This window comes from Schistocerca nitens, chromosome 5 (genome assembly GCF_023898315.1).
Source record: "Schistocerca nitens isolate TAMUIC-IGC-003100 chromosome 5, iqSchNite1.1, whole genome shotgun sequence".
NCBI classification, from domain to species: Eukaryota; Metazoa; Arthropoda; class Insecta; order Orthoptera; family Acrididae; genus Schistocerca; species Schistocerca nitens.
In genome coordinates, this window is record NC_064618.1 from 59,504,486 (window position 1) to 59,518,444 (window position 13,959).

Consider the following 13,959-nt stretch of genomic DNA (forward strand, 5'->3'; position numbering starts at 1 on the left):
GGCAGACCAAGGAGAAGATACCTGGATTCGGTTAAGAATGATTTTGAAGTAATAGGTTTAACATCAGAAGAGGCACCAATGTTAGCACTGAGTAGGGGATCATGGAGGAATTTTATAAGGGGGCCTATGCTCCAGACTGAACGCTGAAAGGCATAATCAGTCTTAAATGATGATGATGATGATGATGATGATGGTGTATACTGGACCGTGTAATCTACTCCTCCTTCCTTGTTGCTGCTAGTGCCCAGTGTGGTAGAGTATTTTCAGAAGATGCGATTGTAATACTTACAATAAAACTTTTACTTTTCTTTTCTCGCGCAGTTGGCTCCAGTTCTTAATTCTTGGGGTCTGGTTCCTAAAGCTGAAATTCTCAAATTTTAGTTGCTCATGGTTCAATTGATCTAAATAATTTAGAAGATTGTCTTTGCAGAAATGTTGTTTTTACGATAATTTATTGTCTCACATCTTACTCTATCACTCTCTTTTTTGAGTTTTCAGATTAACAAAAGCCATAATTACATTTCTAGAATGAAATTTTCACTCTACAGCGGAGTGTGCGCTGATATGAAACTTCCTGGCACATTAAAACTGTGTGTCGGACTGAGACTCGGCCTCGAGTCTCAGTCCGGCACACAGTTTTAATGTGCCAGGAAGTTTCATAATTACATTGTTCGTCCGAAATACAAAAATACTTCCGATCACGTCAGAGGCGTGCTTACTACTATTTCACTCTGCGGTAATAACAGTATTCCAAAGGGTTTAGAATTTTTCTTGACAAGTGAATTTGTATTACTTTAGATTATTATTTTATGTGTGAATCCAGAAATAAAGACAATAAACACTATTAACTGCGTAATAAATAATAGAAACTTTAAGAAAGCCAAATATTTTGTAATTTCAAATTTTTCTAAGAAAACGATCTTAACTGTATATTCAGAACTAATACATCTCGATTGTAAGAACCAAAATAAAGTACTTGCTTTTCATAAATTTTAGCTTGAAATATTACATATTCTCTATAAAATTATACGAAATTATTCAGACAAACTGCTGAGATAAGAATATTCGAACAATATTACTGGAATCGACTACTACTGTTGAGGACGTCCCTTTACAACCGGCACCCAGTTTCAACTAATAACGAGCAAATTGGTATTCAGTGGCACGCTTCCTTAGTAATACAAAGTGTCCGGAAAAGAATGATCCGATTTTAACTTGTACTGATATTGAGACAAATATCAGTAGATAACTTAAACAGTGCAGGATGTAATCGGCATGGTCTAGAGTTTCGGAAGAAATCCGCTAGATGTCGATACGAGTGCTGATCTGGAGCGTGCAGCCAGTCTCGCGCAATACGGCGTCCGCGCAACAGAATGCGTGTTGTGTTATTGAATTTAGTCTTACTCAACCGGTGGTCGCAGTGCAGCGGGCGTTTCATATTCGATTTCGTGCTAAACCACCATCACCAAAGAACATTCGACGGTGGTATAAACAGTCTGAAGAAACAGGGTTCCGTCCGCAGCTCCTGGTCGTGCGGTAGCGTTCTTGCTTCCCACGCCCGGGTTCCCGGGTTCGATTCCCGGCGGGGTGAGGGATTTTCTCTGCCTCGTGATGACTGGGTGTTGTGTGCTGTCCTTAGGTTAGTTAGGTTTAAGTAGTTCTAAGTTATAGGGAACTAATGACCATAGATGTTAAGTCCCATAGTGATCAGAGCCATTTGAACCATTTTTTTGAAACAGGGTGCCTCTGTAAAGGCAAAAGTCCTGGCCAGCCACGCGTTCATGAACAAACAGTGGAACAAATCCCACGAGCATTTGAGTGGAGCCCCCGCAACTCTACGCATCGTGCTAGCCGAGAACTTGCGTTACCGCGCATGACAGTGTGGCGTGTGTTACGGTCTCATTTAGCCCTCAAACCATACTGAATACAACTTGTACTAGCTCTTCGATATGCTGACAAAGTGAAGCGATTGGGCTTTAGCAGTGCTATTCTAGAGGACATGGAAGGTAACACTTTTATGTCACGGTTGATATTCAGCTTTTTTTTCTATATTAGCGGTAAGGTTTACCGTGATAATGTGCATATATGGGGGCTCAACAGGACATTCATATCTTGCAATGGTGCGGAAGTGGTCATTCCCATAACTTGACTCTGACAATTTCATCTATCAGCAAGATGGAGCACCACCGCACTGGCACAACAACGTGCGCAGTTTCCTCGATGCCTGCGTGCCTCAACGTTGGATAGGGCGTACAGGACCGTGAGACCAGGCTTTAGACACTTGGCCTCCTAGGCCCCCTGACTTAACACCATGCGATTTCTTCCTGTCGGGATATGTTACACAATGCGTTTACGTTCCGCGGTTACCTCGTGACATTGATGAACTAAAAACCAGAATATCAACTGCTGTACCTTCAGTGACAGAAGACACCTTACGCTCAGTTTGGTATCAATTCTGCTATCGACAAGATGTCGTCCGTGCTGGAAATGGTGGACATATTGAACATTTATGATGGATTTTTATAATCTTCGGCCTTTTCTGAGTAATTTAGTGTGCAATTTTTTGGTGTTAAACCGTTCTTCCTAACAAATAATTCTATTTAAAATAGGGTCATTCTTTTTGGGACACCCTGTACTATCGGAGGTTGCCATATCGGTGTACCCGCGCAGCGTGTTACAACAGCTAACGCAACATCTGACTCAGCTTATTGAGCAGCTGGAGGGGCACCCAGAGATAGTGACACTGTGCTGAGTTCCCAGATTGGCTACCAAAGAATAAATCAGTTCTGAGTTTTGGCAATGTCTGTCAGTTTTATTTTTCAAGAATGAGGGACAGAGTGCTCAATCATCCATTAAAAGAAAGTTGGCCATATCTCCACGGTCCTTAATCCATATTCAGAACACATCGTTAGAACTCTATTTACACATCTGCTGCGTAGGAATACAGGATGGTTTATAAACAAAAATTGATGCACTGGCTGAGGCGGAATACGACCACACAGTCTCCGATAACGTAGCGGAGAAGGAAACCTCTTGCTATGCAGCCACTGAAAATAATGAATTAGCAGTGGACAAAGCAAAGAACGTGGGTACACTGTGTGCCGAAGAAAACATCTGTGGCGGTGCTGTTTCAACCTTTCGCACATACTATTTGCAAAAAATGGTTCAAATGGCTCTGAGCACTATGGGACTTAACATCTATGGTCATTAGTTCCCTATAACTTAGAACTACTTAAACCTAACTAACCTAAGGACATCACACAACACCCAGTCATCACGAGGCAGAGAAATTCCCTGACCCCGCCGGGAATCGAACCCGGGAACCCGGGCGTGGGAAGCGAGAACGCTACCGCACGACCTACTATTTGCTAAATGTAACTCAACCTCCCCCACTACAACCATCCTTACATCTAGTAGTATAATGCTTTCTGGAAACAGTGCAATAATACGCTTCTTTCTTTTGTGATACGAGGTCGTCAACACAAATAAAACTGGTCCTAATGGCTTTCCGCCTTCAGATCTCCTTCATTTATTTTCTGGAATTTTTTTCTTAAAACACGGAAGTCAAACGCCCTTACGGTGTTTGTCTCATGCAACTAATTTGTCAAACTATTACCTTATCTACGTTATTTAACGAATGCGAATATTTTGGTTCTGTCAGTCGATATACCTTCAGAAATGCTATCAGCGAGCTATAATCAGTTTTCTTGCTATGTAAATATAAGCTTAAGTTGTCTTTGCATCTCTAGTAGGACGACGAACAGATGTCAGGACACGTCCGCAAAATCGTCTGGTAACCAAAGTCTGTGCTTTGTAAATATCCTAACTTGTGTATGATAGCTCCGAAGGCTTACCAGCATAACGAAATAAGTCGTCGTTAAACGGAAGAAACTGTCAAGAGTGGAAACAGAATGCACGCTAATTACACACACATAAACAGGGAGATTTCACCATCAGAAAATAGTTACAAAATAGTGGACCTCACAAATATCTATTCTTGTTCAGATTGGCAGCTTACCCTCGATGACAGAAAGGGCATAAACTGCAGAAATGGCATAAAAAGATCTTTTGGTAACACGGTTATTGGGCAAACACCAGAATCAATTACCTTTTCAGTCCCAACAACATGAAAAACTAACCTTAAAAGTTTTCACAAAATACGCCTTTGTCATCATAGTAGGCAGGAAGTACAAGAAGAAATTGCCAAAGAGTAAACATTAAATTACTTTAAGGAGGAGGTTACACAGTGGAATACAATTTTAAATTTTTAGACATAATTAACCTTTTATGATTACAGTGAGCAACAAATACAAGAAAGAAACTGAAAACGAGTAATCATTCAATTATTTTAAGATAGTGCCGTCACTATTCGAAAAATATATTCGGACAGAAGAATACCAAAGGGAAGAAGATAATCAAAGAATCTACCACCAATCGTTCGCGCTGTTAAAATGTTCAAATATGTGTGAAATCTTATGGGACTTAACTGCTAAGGTCTGAGTCCGTTAGCTTACACACTACTTAAGCTAAATTATCCTAAGGACAAACACACACACCCATGCCCGAGGGAGGACTCGAAACTCCGCAGGGACCAGCCACACAGTCGTGCTGTTAAAGTTTGGTGAAAGTTGAATGGGACATTCCAGGCACCGAAGGGACTTACAAGGGCTCCAGTATGTCACTCACTCTGTTTAAAATGTGTATGTAGTATATACTGATCAGCTAGAACATTGTCACAACCTACCTAACAGCAGGTATTCACACCTTTGGCACGGATAACCGCAGCGGGGTCTCGTGGTATGGAAGCAATGAGTCCTTGGCAGGCCGCTGTTGGAGCTGGCACCACAGCTTGTCTCCGTCCAGCAGCACAGGTGAGCTGTCCCCCTGGAAGACGAAGGATTCGCGAAATCTCATCGGCATGATGAAGAGGGTATCCGTATTCCTCAGACCATGCAACGCTGTATGACTGCACCAACGTCCAGTGCCGATAGTAACTTACCCATTTCAGTTGTAGTTACCCATCTCATGGTATTAACATTGGCACATTCATGGGTCATCAGATTCCCATCGGTAGGAGTGTTCATTACACTATATCTTCGTTCTTGTAATCTACCCAGGAGTACAATCCAATGTCAGTTCCACCGCAACTCGCCGCCTGTCTTGTTTTACCAGACTGCCAAGAATAGGACGTCCGACAGCTATGATCGTCTGGTCGTGGTTTAGCTTCAGTTTCGCCACTCACTCACCACAGCACTCCTCGAACGCCGAAGTCGTGCAGTTTCCGAAATGTTCCTGCCGAGCCTGTGGGCCAGCACTGTCTGCGCTTGGTCAAGCTCAGCTTCCTTATTTTACACACTGACACCACACTCACTGATACAGCATGGACCGTGGTTGTGTCTAACAGTCATTCTTAGCCAGGTGACGCTGCTGTCGACTGGGGGCTGTACTTTCCAGCATGGAAGCATCTACTCATTAATATTTGCGGAGAATCATATACTGATAGCACGAAGTAGAATGAATGTCAAAAATATGATACAGAAGTTAATCTAAGCATTTGAACGAGGCAGGCTTGGAATACGTATGATCGAAACACAGTATCTAGAAAAGAGAGGAGACGGAACGGATATAGTACTGCAGCAAGGAATTACTAAAGCTGTAATGAAGTTTAAATATTGCGGATCGATTTTCCATTTATCGAAAAGCTGTGAAGCAGATGGGGAACGCAGAATCCAGCAGGCAGAAGGAGCAATTGAAGTGTTAAGTGGAGTGTCAAGGAGCCGGGAAATATCAAAAGAAACAAAGAGGAGGATTCCGCAAGCGGCAATGGAAAGTATATTAACATACGGTACCGAAAGATGGACCTGGTGGAGTGCCAGTGAAGCGGAGTACAGGCAGCAGAGAAGGATGGAATGAGGCCAGCAAGGATATCCAGGACAGATCAGAGAGGGAATGAGGATATGGAATAATCATTCGGGCAAAGAAGTGAGAATAGAGCTCTTCAATAGTATGGCTGTGTACCGCGAATGGAACAAGGACGATGGCCAAAAGCAATCCTGGAATGGTCGCCACCAGGAAGGAGGAAGTGGGGGCAGCCGAGGTTAACATGGAGAGTGGTTGTTACTGGAATGAGGAAGAAGAAAACTGAAAGAGTGTAACTGCCACGACCGTCAGATCTGGCGAAAACTGGAATATGGGGTGACTGCTGAATAGTAGAGAAGCCATTATGAGTAAGTAAAAAAGAGGCTTCACTTTGATAACTACCACTCATCATTTCATAAGTTTGAAAGTATTTTCCCATTTTTCCTAGACACACTTCCACTTTTCGATATTTCCATGAACTGATACTATCTAAAATAAATTACACCCCTAAATAACAAGTTAAAGTAGGCAAATAAATAAATTTACGTTAAAAGTAAATACTGCTCGAATTTTTTCATTTCGAAACAACTCATGATAGCAGTAATACGAACTCAATTTACGTTATAATAACTTTAGATTTACTCACTTCCACTGTCAGTGATCTCTTCACCACGATTACTATAAGAAAGTGTTACAACCACCTGAATCACGTAGCGCTATCAGTGCGCCCACAGTTGCTTATAACTCTGTAAGTGACTGCTACAATGCACTATATTCGTAGAGGTACCTCAGTGCACCACTAGACGTCCTGTCTTGCAACAGCGTCGGTACTGTCATGCGAAAGGCTCTGGTACTTCAAAAAATTGTTAATGTGGTATTTACAGACAGACCACTTGTACTCGAAGGTTTAAGCACCTGTGTGCTGTAAATTAAGACGTCCACATCAGTTTACTGTTACACATCCCCGTCCGGCAATGAGGAAATGCATGGTACCCAACAAGGAGTGGCCTCGCAAAAACTTCGTACCAACACTTCAGTAGTATTTGTCGGTCTGGAACATTTAAGTTCCTTTAACGAGAGATTTAAGGCTTTCTGACGAGAATGTTTTCTCAGTTCCAAAGAGAAACTCTGCTGGGAGAAACTAATAAACGTTTCACTTCTTTCAGTGTATAACCCACGGAACGACCATGATGGAAGAGACAGGTATATTATGATCCATACCGAATTTCTTTCTACTCACTATCCAGTACTAGAAAAATGGGGATGTGGATGACTGTTGTATGTTATGTACACAGTGACGCCCTCATGATTCGCGGTGGGGTGTGCACATAGGCTTACCTACAATCAATCGTTTTAAATTGGGCCTGACAGCGGCTGCCATGGCAATCAACTGAAAATAGAAAATATGTTAAGCATTCACATTCATTGGTTGTCACAGTACATGTTTTGGAGGCACATAGATCTATCGTCAAGTATATTTAATTTAATACGTATCGGCGATTTGTTCATTTTAGTTCTGTTCCTAAACTGAAGCGCTGTTTGAGTGTTAAAAAGACTGACTATCTGCCTCGAAGTCAATTGGGTGCTTTGAATGGGTAGATGAACAGTGACTCCAATATAAATGTCTGTTAACGCTCATAGCCTTCCTTTGGAGATGTACTTAGATTACATACAATTTCTGTAATCTTAACTAAGAAATGATTGAATATTTGGAGTCGACAACTACAAAATGTAAAATAACTAGCGCAGCACCTGCTGATTCACTCGTGTAGGCTGCATAGTCTGCACAGACCTTTTTGTTGATTGTCTTTAATGGAATATCTGTGTTGTTCACAAATTCTAACACCTACTAAACTTTTCATACTAGTTAAGGATATAAAAGTATGGCATTTTCATAATGAACTTCTGCTCAAAAAGCGATTCTGGTGGCTGGAGTCAGAGATTTTTATTTTCATCAACTAAAATATTTCTCTATTTCTACCCATGAAATGAAATACCAGTTCAGAATGCTTCAGATGGTTGAAATGGCTCTGAGAATTATGGGACTTAACATCTGAGGTCATCAGTAACCTAGAACTTAGAACTACTTAAACCTAACTAACGTAAGGACATCACACACATCCATGGCCAAGGAAGGATTCGAACCTGCGACTGTAGTAGTCGCGCTGTTCTGGACTGAAGCGCCTAGAACCACTCGGCCACAGCGGCCGGCAAATGTCAGTTTTCGTACACTTAGCATTAAAAAAGTCTTAATGTAGCGAAATATTTTCTTAGAAGTTTTCATCCCCTATTTCCCACCACTGAATTTCCAAGAACAACGACACATTTGTTTCTTATTCTTCCAACTAAGAGGTCAAATACCTATTTTCATAGATTTTATTACAAAGATGCCTCAGTAGTTGCGTAATAATGATTTACTTTCAAAAACCGTTCATCCACTGTTATACTCCATTAGTTTCTGAATTTATAAAGATGATGAACTACATGTATTTTTATTTCTGACAATTCTAGCTTCAGTGATGCATGTATTTCTTTCTTTGTAACTGGGAAGGCAAAAACGAACTTTCATACATTTAGCTTTAAAAATGCTTTACAGTAAGTAATTCATAAAAATTTTCTATCCCTATTTCACTCCATGAGGGGTTGAGTTTCCAAAAACTGTGAAACATGTACTTTTACCTTATGACCGAGACGCCAAATACAAAACTGCAGTGAATTAACTTCAAAATACTTTCAGAATGAAATACATTCATAAAAACTTTCACCCCCTATTTCACCCTCTTATGGGTTGATTCTTCAGACAAATTGAAACCTTTTTTTTTGTTCCAAACCGAGAAGCCAAATACAAAGTTTCTTATGTTCAGCTTAAGCAATGCTTCCATAATGACATATTTACATAAAAACTAACATATCCTATTTGATCCCTTCAGAGATTGAATTTGCAAGCACGCATTTTTTTTTTATTTCTGAGAAAGAAATCAAATACTGGTTTTCATATATGTAGCTCTAAAAATGCTTTGATAGTTCTGTAATACTGATTTATTATTTTTAAAAAACACCACTGTAGCACCCCACTAGGGCTCAATTTCCAAAAATGCTGAAACATATTTTTTATTCCTGACCGAGAAACCAGATATCAGCTGTTGTAGTTCAAGCTTCAAAATTGCTTTAAAAGCAACACATTTTCAAAAAATTTGCAGCCCCAATTCCGCCAACTTAACGGTGTAATTTTCGAAAAATACCATCTTACACGAAGCCTACAGTATAAAATCAACACTCTCTTCAAATTTCAGGTATCTATTCTTAGCCGTCAACTAGTTAGTCAGGACATTTCCTTTGATATGTAAAGTTCCAACACTAGCGAAAAGCACCCTTTGACGACTGAAATGTTATTTATATCTACATTCTTGATATACACAGTCATCTACATTCTTGTTACTTGCTTAGTCAAAGAATTGAAACAGTTTTTAGCCATGTACGTCATAGTCTTATGCTGCCAGATTGTAACACAATTTGCCCAGAAAAGACAGTTATAGAAATTGTCTTATCCTTAATAATTCTTATTAATTTACATAAATTCACTTAAAGACAGAAACATACTCCTTTGAAACATGCGGCGGTAAGTTCTGTAAATGTGACTATGTAATATGGGCTTACAGCTGAAATATAGACATAGACGAAGAAAGAGGAAGCAATGGTCTGATCAAGAGCTGCAGCTACCACAAAAGTGTACTGTCCTCTACCACGTTGATTATCATCAACAACGACAATGGACGATGGATTGTGTATTATTACTCGTCATTGAAACCAAGCGGTAGCCTGGACGGACCTGCTGAGTAACGAAGAATGACGTTTTCGAACGAGTGGTATTTATTGCTCTAACGTGTCCTTCTCCATCTGGCCACCTCAAAAAAAAAAAAAAAAAAAAATCTTAATCAGTAAGTTATATCACCTTGTGCTGTATGAATATATACTTAGCGTATAGGTTTCACATGACATGTAGTATCATTAAAGTATACATTCAACTGTTGAGGAAAATTTCATTTCTATAAGTTAATTGTCCATAAAATATTCCATGAAATGGGTAATAATATGTAGCAGTAGCAACTGATTTTATGACTCGAAATTGAAGAATACTCTGTACTTCAAAAGGAAACGAGTAATCGTATTCGTCCGTGGTTCATTTGTCTTCTGGGCGGACCGCAGCCTTATGAACTCTCTCAGGTATCAACTAACGCAATACTCAACCATACTCTAATAGAACTGTTTTCAGTTTCTTTTTCAGATGCGTAATTTTTTCGACGTCACCATTTGAGTTTCTAAGACCCGTTCGTCGTTATCAGTTAGTTCTTTTGCGTTAGTAATTAATAAAATTTAAAAATGCACTCCGAATTATCGCTTGGAATTCAAATTACAAAGCAAATGGTCGGCGAAAGTGTGACTTAAATATGAGGCTGTTGAGGTAGCTAAGCGGTAGTATTCAACAACATCTGCATAATCAGACAGCATGCTGAAAGGTTTCCTGCAGGGTTTCCGTTTTCTATATGCAGAGATTTTTATATTTTACGAGAAAATTACATGATTTATGTTTGACTAATTTCGAAAACTACGTAGTAGTGAAAGACAGCATTGAATTTTTTCCTCGTCATTTGGGACACAACTTGACGCATTGTGTTTATCGTTACGTAATGGGTTTATCTCTACAGTCGGTAGAACGAAACGCTTCTGGTATGAAATAGTAACGTATTTGATTTGATTCAACTGTAATGAAAATTCTCGTAGAAATATGATATATGGAAAACTGACACATTTCAAGTGTAAAACAATGGGGAAAAAATCACAGAGAAGCGAACCGCCTTGTATTAAAGCGTGTCTGTATAGCCTTGAATCATATAAACTACGGTTCGGTATAACAGCGTGTTTTTATAAACTGATGCTGGTGAACCGAGGAAACTGGGTCAAATTAAAATCCTCTGGCAAATCTATGTTAACAAAAATAAACATCATATGTAACTAGAGCCCTACATGAACATCTGCCAGTATCAAAAATATTCCGCCACTTCGGTGCTGTTAACAAAACAGTTGATTTAAAAACGGCAATTCCATTGAAATAATGTTGGTCGTAACTTGACACAGATAATTTAAAAATTGCGTACTACGCGAACTGACTGAAAATAAAATGAGCACACTTTCATATTTGTTTACTCTGTAAACTCCACCATCGAACACTGAATTGAAAACAGAATGTAATTATCCAACAACATTACATGCTGTGTGTCGCGTAGAACTACATAATTACCGTAACAGCCCAAATAATAAGCGATAAATTTGGAGAAACCATAAACAACACAGTACAAAATACATAGAAAACAACGACTGGTTGTAAAAAGATGCTGCTCTTACATCATCACTTTATAGTCCATCTACCTGTCGCTCTGTCTTTCTGTCCGACGGCTTAAATACTTTTTTTAAGAAACGGGTGGACATATCGAGTTGAAACGTATGCCACATATTGACGTCTACGTTCCCTTGGAGGGGTACGAAATTGAATCTTCGAAGTCGATGCAGTCAAAACATACGCCCATTTACGTCACATATTTTGATACTAGTAAAGTCACTCATCAGAACCGCTGGGGTACTTACCGTCGACCTAGAGAGTCATGAAAGTTGGCAAGAAGTAAGGTTACACAGTGAAAGTAAAAGAAAAGTCATACAATTGTTAATTCGTAATTATATCACACGGAAAATTTTCTTGTCATTTCTTGTCCAACAACAAACGTAAAATTAAAACATTATAGTAAGTCTTGCAATTTCCGGTACCGATATCTTGCCAATATCGGTGTCGCCAACAGGCAAAAATCGTCGAGATTCTCAGTTCCTGGAATATACATAATTAAGTTTGTACGGAACCCGCAGGCCGCGAGTCCTACTCGCACGTCGCCAGTTTTTGTTATTTCTTGAGAGAGCAAAGACTGGTTGTGGCACCCGATATTCCTTGGTGCCTCGGACCTTTTTTCCCAGTTGTAACACGCAGAAAATTTTGACAGACATATTATTAAAATATATTATTTCCATTTGTCGCCTTTTCACGTCACTCACCAATCGTTTCATATTCCTCACCGTTCGCATATGAAATTAATGCTTTAGAAGGGAATAAAAAACGTATGTAACTGCATCGTTATAGAGTATGCACTACTTAATATTGATCTCACGGACATATTCCGGGTTGCCAATAGCGTTATAATCAGGATACTTTTCTCAGAAATATTGAGCACGTGGAGGAGTATCAGCAGTCTTCCCGACCACTCCGCTTCCAGAGAAAGAGAGTTAAATAAATTTAAAATCACATTTACAATCAGAGAGATTCGTGTTGAATATGTAATCATGAGTTCAGTGGTAGTATGCAGAGGTATAAGAATCAGTTAATTAAAAATTCAACAATCTTAATCTCCCTATTTACACAGAAGTGACAAAAGTCGTGTGGTACCTTCTAATATCGTTTTGGACTTCCTTTTTTGCCCGGCGTCGCAGGGACTCAACAAGTTGTTGGAAATCCCCTGCAGAAATATTAAGCCATGCTGCCTCTATACCCCTCCATTATTGTGAATGTGTAGCCGATGCGGAATTTTGCGTAGAAACTGATTTCTCGATTACATCCCATTATTTTTCGATTGGATTCACGTCAGGCTCTCTGTGTGGCCAAATGATTCGCTCGAATTGTCCAGAATGTTAACCCAATCGCGAACACATGGGCACGGTAACATGGGCCACTGTCATCCATAAGAATTCCATCGTTGTTTCGGAACATGAAAGTCGGCGAAAGGATGTAAATGTCCTCCTAGTAAACGAACATAACTATTTCCAGTCAACGAGCGGTACAGCTGGACCAGAAGATCCAATCAGTTACATGTAAACAAAGGCCATCCCATTAGGGAACTACCAACATCTTCCTTAGTGCCTTTTGACAGGTTGGGTCCCTTTATTTGTGGGGTCTGAGACACACTTGGACCCTACCATGAACTCTAAACACCTGAAATTGGGACTCATCTAACCAGGTCACAGTTTTCCAGTCGTCTAAGGTCCAACCAATAAGGTGACGAGCTCATGTGAGGAGCTGCAGGGAATGTCGTGCAGTAGGATCGGTATTCTCCTGCCACAGTGCATTAACTACCAAATGTCGCCACATTGTCCTAAAGGATACGTCACACATTGATTTATCCACTTATTTCATGTAGCGATGCTTGTCTGTTAGCAATGACAACTTTACGCAATCGCCATTGCTCTCCGTCGTTAAGTGAAGGTTGTCGATCACTGGTTTCTCCATAGTGTGAAGTAACGACTGAAATTTTATATTTTCGGTTCGCTCTTGACGCTATGGATCTCCGAATATTCAATTTTATAATGATTTCCGAAATGGAATGTTCCAAGCGTGTAGCTCCAACTACTATTCAGCTTTAGAAATGTGTTATTTGCCATAATCATGTCAGAAACCCGTCCACATGAATCATCCGAGTAAAAATGACAGATCCGCCAACACACTGCCCATTCACGCCTTTTATATGCGATACTACCTCCATCTGTATACGTGCGTATCGTTGCACGATGACTTTAGACACTACTGTTCACGAATTAATCTAAATTTTCCCCAGGAACCTGAAACCACAGAGAGCTTGCCTCTGCGGAAGACTATCGGTTGTTTGGGGGCAGAGCCAATATTGATAATCACCAATAATTTAATCCATAAATTCAGCAACATGAAGAAATCGGCAGTAATTCCAGACCTGTAACAAGTTCAAGGAGCAGCAACTCCGTCGCGTTGGAACTCTGACCCCGCCTTCGTCGCGAGACCTTGCGGCACTGCAGACCAATGCGAGCGCCAGAAGATCGAGCTGCCCCTCAACCGAGAGCAGTAAGGAGTGCTTCGCATTGCCACGCCCCTTGAATTTGGCTACATTGAACTCATCTATCGGATAGACACAGCGTTGGGTGGCGTCCTTACGAAGCAACTGAGAGATACTCTCTCAGTCCCATTTCAGTGCAATTCTTAGTCAGCTCGTGACTAGCAGTAGTGCGGTAGTTGCCGCTATTTTGTGGTACATG